General features: G+C 44.7%; 1 long non-coding RNA gene across 4 annotated transcripts in view; it reads right to left on the reverse strand.

The window, feature by feature from the left end:
* LOC135050634 (uncharacterized) overlaps positions 1-14631 on the reverse strand; it is a 109635-nt gene that overhangs the window by 67471 nt on the left and 27533 nt on the right. For 2 of the 4 annotated variants that reach the window (XR_010241707.1, XR_010241705.1), the window contains exons 3-5: positions 12359-12514; positions 11144-11220; positions 10095-10408 (exon numbers count right to left, since the gene is read on the reverse strand). This is a non-coding gene — a long non-coding RNA (uncharacterized LOC135050634). Of the gene's footprint in view, positions 1-10094; positions 10409-11143; positions 11221-12358; positions 12515-14631 lie in introns of those variants that run through there. The other 2 variants (XR_010241706.1, XR_010241708.1) reach the window with 2 other exon arrangements.

Genomic DNA, 14631 nt, shown 5'->3' on the forward strand with positions numbered 1-14631 from the left:
GCCAGATGGTGCGCCTTCAGTGCAGTTGCGCTGTGGGCAAGGCACCATCGGCACACACCTAGTTACGGCCCTGACTGTTGCTACCTCATTTCCCAATGTTATCCTGTGGATAACCTGTGGACCCTGCTCGAGAAAAATATAACCCACCCAAATCTAAATTTCTGTGCACATGTTACATCTGCCCCACCTGCAGTGCAACATGGTTTTAATAAGAATTTACTTACCGATAATTCTATTTCTCGTAGTCCGTAGTGGATGCTGGGGACTCCGTCAGGACCATGGGGAATAGCGGGCTCCGCAGGAGACAGGGCACATCTAAAAAAGCTTTTTAGGTCACATGGTGTGTACTGGCTCCTCCCCCTATGACCCTCCTCCAAGCCTCAGTTAGGTACTGTGCCCGGACGAGCGTACACAATAAGGAAGGATCTTGAATCCCGGGTAAGACTCATACCAGCCACACCAATCACACCGTACAACTTGTGATCTGAACCCAGTTAACAGTATGATAACAAAACGAAGTAGCCTCCGAAAAGATGGCTCACAACAATAGTAATAACCCGATTTTTGTAACAATAACTATGTACAAGCATTGCAGACAATCCGCACTTGGGATGGGCGCCCAGCATCCACTACGGACTACGAGAAATAGAATTATCGGTAAGTAAATTCTTATTTTCTCTAACGTCCTAGTGGATGCTGGGGACTCCGTCAGGACCATGGGGATTATACCAAAGCTCCCAAACGGGCGGGAGAGTGCGGATGACTCTGCAGCACCGAATGAGAGAACTCCAGGTCCTCCTTAGCCAGAGTATCAAAATTTGTAAAATTTTACAAACGTGTTCTCCCCTGACCACGTAGCTGCTCGGCAAAGTTGTAATGCCGAGACTCCTCGGGCAGCCGCCCAGGATGAGCCCACCTTCCTTGTGGAATGGGCATCTACATATTTCGTCTGTGGCAGGCCTGCCACAGAATGTGCAAGCTGAATTGTACTACAAATCCAGCGTGCAATAGACTGCTTAGAAGCATGAGCACCCAGCTTGTTGGGTGTATACAGTATAAACAGCAAGTCAGACTTTCTGACTCCAGCCGTCCTAACTATATATATATATATATATATATATTTTTAGGGCCCTGACCACGTCTAGTAACTTGGAGTCCTCCAAGTCCCTAGTAGCCGCAGGCACCACAAGAGGTTGTTTCAGGTGAAAACGCTGACACCCCTTTATGAAGAAACTGGAGACGAGTCCCAGTTCTGTCCTGTTCAAATGGAAAATTTTAATATGGGCTTTTGTAAGACAAAGCCGCCCATTCTGACAATCGCCTGGCCGAGGCCAGGGCTAACAACATGGTCACTTCCCATGTGAGATATTTGTCAACAGCATGGTCACTTTCCATGTGAGATATTTCAAATCCACAGATTTGAGCGGTTCAAACCAATATGATTTTAAGAAATCCCAACACTATGTTGAGATCTCACGGTGCCCCTAGGGGCACAAAAAAGCTGTATATGCAATACATCCTTTACAATCTGGACTTCAGGAACTGAAGTCAATTCTTTCTGGAAGAAAATCTACAGGGCCGAAATTTAAATGTTAATGAACCCCAATTTGAGGTCCAAAACACTCCTGTTTTCAGGAAGTGTAGAAATCGACCTAGTTGAATTTCCGTCGTGGAGCCTTCCTGGCCTCACCCACGCAACATATTTTCACCACATGTGGTGATGACGTTGTGCGGTCACCTCCTTCCTGGCTTTGACCAGGGTAGGTATGACCTCTTATGGAATGCCTTTTCCCCTCAGGATCCGGCATTCAACCGCCATGCCGTCAAACGCAGCCGCGGTAAGTCTTGGAATAGACATGGTACTTGCTGAATCAAGTCCCTTCTTAGCTCCCCAGGCCCTTAGTCCTCTGTGAGCATTTCTTGAAGTTCCGGGTACCAAGTCCCTCTTGGCCAATCCGGAGCCACCAGTATAGTTCATACTCCTCTATGTCTTATAATTCTCAATACCCTGGTTATGAGAAACAGAGGAGGGAACACATACACAGACTGGTACACCCACGGTGTTACCAGAACATCCACAGCTATCGCCTGAAGGTCTCATGACCTGGCGGAATACCTGTCCCGTTTTTTGTTCGGGCGGGACGCCATCATGTCCACCTTTGGTCTTTGCCAACGGTCCACAATCATGTTGAAAAACTTCCCTATGAAGTTTCCACTCTCCCGGGTGGAGGTCATGCCTGCTGAGGAAGTCTGCTTCCCAGTCGTCCACTCCCGGAAAGAACACTGCTGACAGTGCTATCACATGATTTTCCGCCTAGCGAAAAATCCTTGCAGTTTTCACTGCCCTCCTGCTTCTTGTGCCGCCCTTCTGTTTACGTGGGCGACTGCCGTGATGTTATCCCACTGGATCAATACCGGCTGACCTTGAAGCAGAGGTCTAGCTAAGTTTAGAGCATTATAAATTTGCTCTAAGCTTATTTATGCGGAGAGAATTCTCCAGACTTAATCACACTTCCCTGGAAATTTTTTCCTTGTGTGACTGTTCCCCAGCCTCTCAGGCTGGCCTCCGTGGTCACCGGCATCCAATCCTGAATGCCGAATCTGCGGCCCTCTAGAAGATGAGCACTCTGTAATCACCACAGGAGAGACACCCTTTTCCTTGGATATAGGGTTATCCGCTGATGCATCTGAGGATGCGATCCGGACCATTTGTCCAGCAGATCCCACTGAAGAGTTCTTGCGGGAAATCTGCCGAATGGAATTGCTTCGTAATAAGCCACCATTTTTACCAGGACTCTTGTGCAATGATGCACTGACACTTTTCCTGGTTTTAGGAGGATCCCGATTAGCTCGGATAACTCCCTGGTTTTCTCCACTGGGAGAAACACGTTTTTCTGGACTGTGTCCAGAATCTTCCCTAGGAACAGTAGACGTGTCGTCGGAAAAAGCTGCGATTTTGGAATATTTAGAATCCACTCGTGCTGTCGTAGAACTACTTAAGATAGTGCTACTCCGACCTCCAACTGTTCTCTGGACCTTGCCCTTATCAGGAAAGCGTCCATGTTTCTTTTAAGAAAAATCATCATTCCGGCCATTACCTTGGTAAAGACCCGGGGCGCCGTGGACAATCCAAACGGCAGCGTCTGAACTGATAGTGACAGTTCTGTACCAGGAACCTGAAGTACCCTTGGTGAGAAGGGCAAATTTGGACCTGTAGGTAAACGTCCCTGATATCCAGTGACATCATATCGTCCCCTTCTTCCTGGTTCGCTATCACTGCTCCGAGTGACTCCATCTTGATTTGAACGCTTGTATGTAAGTGTTCAAATATTTCAGATCTCACCGAGCCGGTTGGCTTCAGTACCACAATATAGTGTGGAATACTACCCCCTTCCTTGTTGTAAGAAGGGTACTTTGATTATCACCTGCTGGGAATACAGCCTGTGAATTGTGTGAGGGGGAGACGTCTCGAATTTCCAATGTACACCTGGGATATTACATGTAGGATCCCGGAGTTCCCTTGCGAGTGTTGCTGAAACTCTTGAGATGACCCCCTACCGCACCTGAGTCCGCTTGTACGGCCCCAGCGTTATGCTGCGGACTTGGCAGAAGCCGTGAGGAGCTTCTGTTCCTGGGAATGAGCTGCTTGCTGCAGTCTTCTTCCCTTTCCTCTCCCCCTGGGCAGATATGACTGGCCTTCGCCCGCCTGCCCGTATGGGGACGAAAGGACTGAGACTGAAAAGACTGTGTCCTTTTCTGCCAATATGTGACTCGGGGTAACAAAAGGTGGATTTTTCAGCTGTTGCCATGGCCACCAGGTCCAATGGACCGCCCCTTTATACGGCAATACTTCCATATGCCGTCTGGAATCTGCCTCACCTGACCACTGTCGTGTCTTCGTCTGGCAGATATGTACATCACATTTACTCTTGATGCCAGAATGCAAATATGCCTCTGCGCATCACACATATATAGAAATGCATCCTTAAAATGCTCTATAGACAATAAAATCCTGTCCCTGTCAAGGGTATCAAAATTTTCAGTCAGGAAATCCGACCAAGCCCCCTCAGCGCTGCACATCCAGGCTGAGGCGATTGCTGGTCGTAGTATAACACCAGTATGTGTGTATATACTGTTATGATATTTTCCAGCTTCCTATCAGCTGGCTCCTTGAGGGCGGCCGTATCTGGAAACGGTAACGCCATGTTTTTATAAGCGTGTGAGCGCCTTGTCCACCCTAAGGTGTGTTTTCCAACTCGCCCTTACTACTGGCGGGAAAAAGGGTATACCGCCCATAACTTTCTGTCGGAGGAACCCCACGTATCATCACACACTTCATTTAATTTATCTGATTCAGGCAAAACTACAAGTAGTTTATTCCCACCCTACAAAATACCCTTATTTGTGGTACTTGTGGTATCAGAAATACGTAACACCTCCTTCATTGCCCTTAACATGTAACTTGTGGCCCTAAAGGAAAACTACGTTTGTTTCTTCACCGTCGACACTGGGGTCAGTGTCCGTGTCAGTGTCTGTCGACCGACTGAGGTAAATGGGCGTTTTTACAAGCCCCTGACGGTGTCTGAGACGCCTGGACCGATACTAATTTGTCCGCCGGCTGTCTCATGTCGTCAACCGGCTTGCAGCGTGTTGACATTATCACGTAATTCCATAAGTAAGCCATCCATTCTGGTGTCGACTCCCTAGAGAGTGACATCACCATTACAGGCAATTTTCTCCGTCTCCTCACCAACATTTTCCTCATACATGTCGACACACACGTACCGACCTACAGCACACACATACAGGGAATGCTCTGATAGAGGACAGGACCCACTAGCCCTTTGGGGAGACAGAGGGAGAGTTTGCCAGCACACACCAAAAGCGCCATAATGTATATAACAACCCTAGAAGGTGTTGTTTCTATATATGGGCTCTTAATATATAATTATATCGCCAATTTATGCCCCCCTTCTCTTTAACCCTGTTTCTGTAGTGCAGGGGAGAGTGGGAGCCTTCCTCACCAGCGGAGCTGGTCAGGAAAATGGCGCTGAGTGCTGAGGAGAATAAGCTCCGCCCCTTTCACGGCGGGCTTTTCTCCCGGTTATTAGGAAAACTGGCCTGGGTTAAATACATACATATAGCCTTAATGGCTATATGTGATGTATTTATTTGCCTCTAAGGTAATCTATATTGCTGCCCAGGGCGCCCCCAGCAGCGCCCTGCACCCTCCGTGACCGAGATCAGTGAGCCGTGTAGCAACAATGGCGCACAGCTGCAGTGCTGTGCGCTACCTTCATGAAGACTGAGGAGTCTTCTGCCGCCTGTTTCCGGACCTCCGTTCTGCCGTTCTTCAGCGTCTGTAAGGGGGATCGGCGGCGCGGCTCCGGGACGAACCCCAGGCTGACCTGTGTTCCGACTCCCTCTGGAGCTCAGTGTCCAGTAGCCTAAAACTTCAATCCTCCTGCACGCAGGTGAGTTGCAAGTCTCTCCCCTAAGTCCCTCGTTGCAGTGATCCTGTCGCCAGCAGGAATCACTGATTAGAAACCTAAAAAAAAAAACTTTTCTAAACAGCTCTTTAAGAGAGCCACCTAGATTGCACCCTCTCGGACGGGCACAAAAACCTAACTGAGGCTTGGAGGAGGGTCATAGGGGGAGGAGCCAGTACACACCATGTGACCTAAAAAGCTTTTTTAGATGTGCCCTGTCTCCTGCGGAGCCCGCTATTCCCCATGGTCCTGACGGAGTCCCCAGCATCCACTAGGACGTTAGAGAAATCTAGTTACCTGTTTCTTGCTATGCTTACAAACATGAATCAGACCCACTATGTGCAACTGCAAATCACTTATCAGGGGGAAAGGCTGCATGCTGCTAAAGTGATGGTATAATATTGATTGACTGTTACTTATCCTGTGTTGGGTAGATACCAGATGCACCTTAGTGAAAACACAGGAAATATACACTAGTTACTGTAGCTGCTATTTCACATTTCACTCTTTCACTCACATACTGTACATTACCTAATTCCTCATAGAGGACACGTTCCTCATAGCTAATATATCCTTGACTGATCTGATGATCCAAGACATTATGGATATACTGCAAAATTCTAGACTCTACAAATCGTCACCGGCACAACATATATTTGGATTACAGCGCCATCTAAGAAGATCCCTTTCTGTCAATTTTGTACTGTTGCAGTAAGAGTATTCATAAAGCAATCAGTAGCAATTATTTTTCCTGCTTGGCTCATATCAGCTGTCGACTTAATCAGAAGATTCTTGCTAAGAAATATTGATGGCATCTTTCTCTACTATCCTAAATTGTGTAGATAAAATGCTCTAGTATCCTCGAGCTTGCTCAGATGCCCCACACACTGCTCCCTTAGAGAGAAGGACATGTAAGGTGGAACAGCACCAACAATGAAAAAAAAAGAAAAGATTTCAGCGCAGTAGAACTTACCGGGCTTACCATGTTCCGCCAGATCTGGTTCTACATACCTCCGGATAAATGTAATAGCCTACGAGTTGCAGGAGGTGTGGGACTTTGCTGCTTTGAAAAAAAATAGGCAAACTTGCACATTCATTTACAAGGCAAAACCAGGTTGGCTATGCCATGTAAATTACTTCTGCTGTAAAAAAAAACAGGCACACTCGCACAAAGTCACGCACCTCCGGCAACTCACACCCTATTACCTCTTACAGATTTTCTTAGCTCCTGATCCTACTGTACGAGTGACATAGTATTGCTGGGGTCTACTACGGTATGCCGGCGCCAGGATCCCGACCGCCGGTATACAGGCAGCGGGGCGAGCGCAAAAGAGCCACTTGCGGGCTCACTGCACACACCACGCTGCAGTCACGGTGGTACACCATGCTATTTATTCTCCCTCCAGGGGTGTCGTGGGCACCCCAAGAGGGAAAATAGTTGCCAGTATGCCGGCTGTCGGGATTCCGGCGCCAGTATGCAGAGCGATGGGATCCCGACAGCCGGCATATCAAGTGCCACCCGCATTGCTGTGAGGTGCACTTACACATCTGGTGCTGGTGTAGTGTGATCAGTTGTATCAGAGAATAATGGTTTAAGCCAGCTGGACACCCCCTTCTCGCTGCTATGTACTATTATTGCTATTGCTCATGTGTATATTTTGTAATACTTGTATTCTTACATACTATATTGCCAGGGTTGCCCACACAGTCATCACAATATTCCTGTGTTCTGTAGGAGATGTGCCTATTTGTTAGTCCTGATAGGTAACATCTGGTCTATGTGGATAGGCTGGAGGAATATCGCATATGGGGACCATCATGAGGTAAAAGACTGCCCAGGTCCTAGGGGGTATCCATTTGGATGGTCGACCATGTTAAGATCGACAGTCATTGGGTTGACCACTATTGGTAGACATTGACATGATCGACAAGGACATATGGTCGACGCATTAAAATGGTAGACATGGGACATGTCGACACATGAAAAGGTCAACATGGCTGTTAATTTTTTTTTTTTTTTTTTTTTACTTTTTCATACTTTGCCATCCATGTGGACTACAAATGGGAATGGTAACCTGTGCCGAGCGCAGTGGTATCGGAGCGAGGCACCTTGCCCGCATGCAAGGGGACACGGTACACTAATTGGGGTTTCTGTTGTTACAGAAAAAATTATACCAAAAACAGTTAAAAATCCATGTCGACATTTTCATGTGTCGACTATTAGTCCATGTCGACCATGTCTATATCGACCAATAGTGGTCCACTTAATGACTGTCGACCTTAACATGGTCGACCATTCATACCAGAACCGTCCTAGTGCCCACATACTGTACAGGGCTGTTTTAACAGCATAGTAGGCCGTGAGCGAAGCAATGCACTGACGCCCCTACACACCCATTAACGGGACCCAGTTTTAAAAATAATCATAACATGCCCTCCTGTGGTCCTGCGCGTCTGTCCACATGCTTCCATATGGGTTCGATTCCCACCATGGCCCTAACTGTGTGCAGTTTGTATTTTTTTTTGCCGTACTTGCGTGGGTTTCCTCCGGGTACTCCGGTTTCCTCCCACAATCCAAAAATATACTGGTAGGTTAATTGGCTCCCAACAATATTAACCCTAGCGTGAATGTGTGTGTGTGTACATGTGATAGGGAATATAGATTGTAAGCTCCACTGGGGCAGGGACTGATGTGAATGGGCAAATATTCTCTGTAAAGCGCTGCGGAATATGCATGCGCTATATAAATAACTGGTAATAAATAATAAATAAATAAAGGCTGTCAGCACTCTGATTGATGAATAGCTGCAGCCATCCACCAATCAGCATGCTGACAGCCATTTACTGGTAGGCAGGTAGAGAATGATGCATCAACCCCCCTGTGATTGTGTGACCACCATCTGCCCTTGCCCCTAAATTTGTGGGGCACTGGGCAGCTACCCAGTGTGCTTATACGTTAGGATCGCCCTGTCCACAAACAAAAGCTAAACATTTCCCCAGTATCTTTGCAGGTGGATCAGACAAGCAAGAACACATCAACAACCTATTGTTTGCCCCATTTTCTTTTATCAAGCAGGGTTGAGGTTACCTAAAGATTAAAAAAAGGGGAAAACTAGATGGGCCAAGTGGTTCTTATCTGCTGTCAAATTCTGTTTTCTCTATAACCTGTTATTGCCTGTTTCCTTGATGCAATGAAGCAGGGTGTTGACTGCCACAAGCAAAGAATCATTATTATTATTACCAGTTATTTAAAAAGTGCACACATATTCCGCAGCGCTTTGCAGAGAATATTTGGCCATTTACATCAGTCCCTGCCCCAGTGGAGCTTACAATCTATATTCTCTACCACATGTACACGCACACACATTAACACTAGGGTTATTTTTGGTTGGGAGCTAGTTAAGCTACCAGTATATTTTTGGATTGTGGGAGGAAATCTGAGCACCCGGAGGAAACCCACGCAAGCACAGGGAGAATATACAAACTCCACACAGTTAGGGTCATGGTGGGACAGAATCATCAAGATTTCCAGATGTTGCAAACAAAATAAAAAAAAGTTGCTTAGACATAATATTTTATTGGAACGATTTACTTTTTGGATTAATTATTTTTGATAGTTTGTAGAAATAAGCAAAAACCAGAAACATATTACTATATTGTGCAACATATAGTCAATATTTTCATCAGTTATTTTCACAAATATAAAGTAACAGAATTTCCAATCAGCCAGAAACTTACTCAAGTAATAAAAAAAGAGACAAAACACTGTGTTCGGCTATAGCGCCCTCTATGCACACAGGAGACTGGATTCTATTGCAGCCTGTTGGTTCATGAAACTTGCCGCAGATGACTGTGATAGATTGTTTTCTCACCATACAAGATCACCCACTCAGATTTCTCTCGCACTGGAACAAATTACCCAGCTTGCATAGTTGTCACTACCCAGAAAGACCTAGATTGTAATGAAAAATTCTTGACCTTAAAACAGACCCTATGAAAGACTATAAAACCATTGATGGTTAAAAAAAAACCACAAGGCTGACTTTCTTCAAACCAGTGAGATCTCACAGTGGAGTATCATGGTCTCCAATGTCAAGATGCCATATACCTAAGAGTCTTCTAGGTTGGTTACCAGGGCGATGAGGCCTAGACCGGGTCGCTGGACAAATGGTTAACATATGCTTCATTGTATGTGTAGCTCAGTATTGGTCTTGTATGTCTTAGTTCAAGGGGTAAGAGTTCATGAACCTGAGCAGTAGACAGAAGGTAACTCCACTAGATGACCTTTATCCTTTCCTTGATCTCTGAATGCCATCACTGTCCTAACCAGAATATGGAGTTTATAGAACACAGTCAACAATTTAAACACTAGAACAATGCAGACAATTGAGAGACTCTCCCCGTGGAGAACCCAGCAGGACCCCAACCGAGCCTGTAAGGGTGCAATAAACTATAATGACCCTGTAAACATATCCTATGTATTAATAAGGCAAATCCTTTGCTATTTTTCATAGAATACAGGCTGTGTAGAATGCAAACCATATAGGTTAATAATCAAATTAGAATCCATGATCTCTAGGAGACGTGACTGCATGGTATGTAAAGATGTATTATATATACACGTGACCATATTACATTTTTAAAATATAATAATGTATTCTTGGACCCTAGCAGACTTTGCTGTGTGTGCTGTGCCTACTTGGTATATACAGTATAGTCAGCTGGATGTTGTATGTGTGAATCAGGAGTTTACTCTGCTTCTGCTCAGTCTTTTTCCCTAGGGGCTTGTGGGATGATGGATGATCCTCTTCTCTTCCCATCTGTCTCTCTTCCCGGTACAGATGTGACCAATGCACACTACTCTAGCTGGTCCTGTCTGTGTGAGCAATCAGAGGGTTTCCACAAACACTTCTATATACCTGTACAAATTGAATTGTCCATGAAAGTCAACCATTTGACTATTAGAGAATCACATCGGGGTGGGGGGGGGGGGGGGGGGGGGGTGCGTGTGCGTGTGTGTTGCACATGCTGGTGCTTTAATTATTTACAGTTTTTGTGTAACAACACATAGTATACTTGTTTAGATGAATTTGGGAAAAGAAGAAAACAAAATAAGGAAATAAGGGAGTAAGAATTATCCCTGAGGTTATATACAGTAGTTGCTGAGTACGATGATGATCCACGATAATGGATTTTACATAATGCTTTTTTTTTTTTTTTAGCACAACATTAAACTACCTGGAAAACTTGACTAGTAGGCAGAAACTGGATCAGAAAAAGTCTTTAGGCCCCAGCAGTAGCCGTTACAGAATAATAACATTACCCTGGGCTGGCCTAATTCATGTGAATCTCATCTTCCTATCATAAATCTTGGCAGGGAACTAAAGACATTACGGTACATTTACAAAAGTGTTCTGTAAAATATGACAATTAAATGTCTTTTTTAACGATGTTAAAGAGGCAAAATACAGTATTCACAGAACAGCGCAAGTCTTAAATGAGGTGCAAGCACAGGAAAACGTTGCAAATCTGTCTCATTTGCGGCAATTACCAGGGATTTGAAGCGCCACCTTTACAGAGATCATGAAGATCATTTTTTTACCTTAAGGCTGCACTATAGGGGAGAAATGTCATGATAATGTTCTTGTACTTACATGAGGATAGCATTTGACCTCTTTTTCCAGGGGATGGATAGGGGGATTGGAAATGTTGCCATGACTATTGGAAGATACTGTGCAAATGGAAATAAATACATCACTTCAATTAAGAAAAAACACTTCTATAAACTCGCCTTACTTACAAATACATTTTTGCATTAGAATTCAGAAATTATAAATGGTGTTTAATAATACTTCTATCAAAATATATTTAAACTTATAAATACTAAAAAGAAAAAAAAATTGTATTCTTTGGACGGCACTGTGCCAGCTAAACCAAACGCTTATGTGAATGACCCATACTAAGTAGCCAATACTATGAACTTTTTAAGAAAAAACTACTACCATGATACCATGAAGCTTATGGGAACATTTCCACTGAGCTTAAAAGTAAGTGGCTAATTTCATTCCTATTACTGAGGCAAACATGTAATTTTACCTACAGTGCATGAAATATACAAATAAACTGGTTATCCGCCATACCTCCAAGAACAATACACTACTAGAAGAACAATACAAACCATACTGTAACAAACTCAGTAGCGGGTGTCTTCTTTGAAAACAATTATTAAAACAAAGGGTTTCAGTTCATTTGTATAGAAGATAACCTTCTGAAATGTTTTGCTTTAAACCATATCAGAGTTGAAAATTGTAAAATAGCAATAGAAGGACATGTGGGAACTCAAAATGTGATATACAGTATGTTTATTAGGGATCAGTGTGTGTGACTGGCAGACAGGAGGACAGTGGTCACAACCCCCCTACCATCCTTAGCGCCTAGCCTCCCCCTTAGTGCCTAAACCCCCCTTCCCGCAGCCTAACCCTCCCCACTTAGTGCCTAAACCTACCCCCCCAGGTGATGCCTAATCCTAACCCTCCTCCCCACAGCCTCACCCTAACCCCCACCCCCGCAACGTAACCCTAAGCCCCCTGGGTGGCAGCCAAACCTAAAAACCCCCTGCTCCCCACAGCCAAACCCTCCCGGCTATACTGACCTTCGGGAATCCGGCGTCTGTGTTCTGACGGATGTCAGGATTGGATTCCATTGTCGGTATTCAGACTGTTGGAATCCCGACATCCATTATCTTGAACGTATAAACGTTTATTATTATGTTAAATGATTGAATACAAGAAAGGTTCCTTAAAACCTTTCTCTTTGCATTCCAGCATCAATATCAGTAAGTATTTATACAGTACCTACACAAATTATACCTTGTTTCTTTCAGAAGACTTTGAGCTCCTGAAAATACTGTTAGTTTGCTTAGTTCTTCTCACAAGACGAAGAGATGTCAGAGGATAGAAAGTGAGGGAGCCAGGCAGAGAAATCTTCCAGAAATTGTTTAGGCTGCTCAGGCGGGCGACAGATAGCTGCAACACGCAGAGAGAAATGTGTGTAAACCCTGATGTACTTCAAAATGATGTGAATGTGAGTGATGAAAACAGTGGTAAAGAAACCGACAGCGGCATCCCGGCCGCCAGTATGCCGGCAAGAAAGCCCCTTGCGGGCTGCACTTGCCACAGGTTATATTCTCCCTCTATGGGTGTCGTGTACACCCACAGAAGGAGAAAAGCCTGTGGCATCGGTAATCTGGCGGCGGCATTTTACCATCGGCATTGTGACCGCCGGGATCCCAACAGACGGTCTTGTGATTGCCTCCCAACTGTCCTGGCTATAAAAGGTAATACTCAGACATCATGTCTCCTTATATTACAAAATGGCTGATCTCATAGGCTTTGCATGTACTTTGCTGGGGTTTCCCTTGTTATGCTGGATGTACATGGTCAGATATAATGCCAGTCAGACTGACAGACATTTTATCTGACAGTCTGATACCCAACAGATATCATGTGCAGATGTGTCCACTAACATTGTTGCTTGCAGCGCGCTGCAGCAAGTCTATTTCTGTGCATATGCCCGATATAATACACCATGCTGCTGCACCGTTAGCACCAGTCAATCCTATGGGATTGTGAGTTCGAACACCGCCTGCGCACCCACCTCTGCTGTGCAGGAACAGGGGAAAAGTCAGTCAGCCGGCCACAGCAGTACATACATTGCACAATGTGGCCAATTTGTACCACCAACAGAAAGAAATAGTCCTGATGTGAACTCACAAATCAGTCCTGCAGCAGAAATCCAAACATGTGGTGACAGGTTGTTCTGCATGTGGTGCCAGAGTCTACTGCACTGCCGGAGAGGAGGGGGCCCAATCGGAGACTGCGCACAGGCCTCCTCTCTTAAAGCGCCTCAGATTCTCTCCTTACCTTAATAAATATATTTGTGTAGAGGCGCGGCACAATGGCCAAGCATGGACAATAAAGACAATGGGGGTAATTCCAAGTTGATCGCAGCAGGATTTTTGTTAGCAATTGGGCAAAACCATGTGCACTGCAGGGGAGGCAGATATAACATGTGCAGAGAGAGTTAGATTTGGGTGTGGTGTGTTCAATCTGCAATCTAATTTGCAGTGTAAAAATAAAGCAGCCAGTATTTACCCTGCACAGAAATAAAATAACCCACCCAAATCTAACTCTTTCTGCACATGTTATATCTGCCTCCACTGCAGTGCACATGGTTTTGCCCAATTGCTATCAAAAATCCTGCTGCGATCAACTTTGAATTACCCCCAATGTGGAAGAACTCATGTGTTCATTATTTCAAGTGACGCTAAGTGGGACGTAGTCTTTGCTGGCACAGCCTCTTAATAGACATGCTCTATCAGCATGACTGTTATGGCAAGTAGGGTCCTCGCACAGTATGGCTGCTTGTTGACACCAAAATAGCAGAGCAGCTATGTTGGGAAAGGGCCAGATTAAGCTTTAGTGAACAAATATTCTGCAGCACTTTACAGGATATATTTGTCCATTCACACAAGTCGCTGCTCCAGTGGAGTTTACAATCTATGTTCTCTACCACATGCGCACCGCACACATTACAATTCAGTTTGGCAGGAGCCAGTTAACCTACCAGTATATTTTTGGACTACAGTGAAGTGCTGTCAGAATAGGCAGAGCCTCACCTGTCATACTCCAACATACTCCAGAGTAACGACTATAAAATTATTAGAATAATATAAAGAAGTTAAATATAACTTATAAATATCTTTTCATTATTTATTATGTTGGTATTCTAATTATTTGTATAGTCAAAATCACATGTGTGTGTGTAAATCTGGCTCTGATATTAGCCAGTGCCTCCCCCGCCATTGACTCACTGTGGGAGGAAACCAGAGAATATAGAAAGTCCACAGTTGTGGAAAGTCCATGGTAGGAATCAAACCCAGGACCCCAGTGCTGTGAGGCAGTAATGCTAACCATTACACTATTTGTGCTCCCCAGAACTACAATATAGCTACAACAGCAAATATTTTCAATATTATTCTCTGTCACATTTTGTCCTTATAAATAAGAGATAATAATGCAGACCAATTTTCAGGTTAGGATATATATGAGAATTGGAAAGGTAAGTGACTAGAATCATTGAC

The sequence above is a fragment of the Pseudophryne corroboree genome, chromosome 2 (assembly GCF_028390025.1).
Source record: "Pseudophryne corroboree isolate aPseCor3 chromosome 2, aPseCor3.hap2, whole genome shotgun sequence".
Classification (NCBI taxonomy): Eukaryota; Metazoa; Chordata; class Amphibia; order Anura; family Myobatrachidae; genus Pseudophryne; species Pseudophryne corroboree.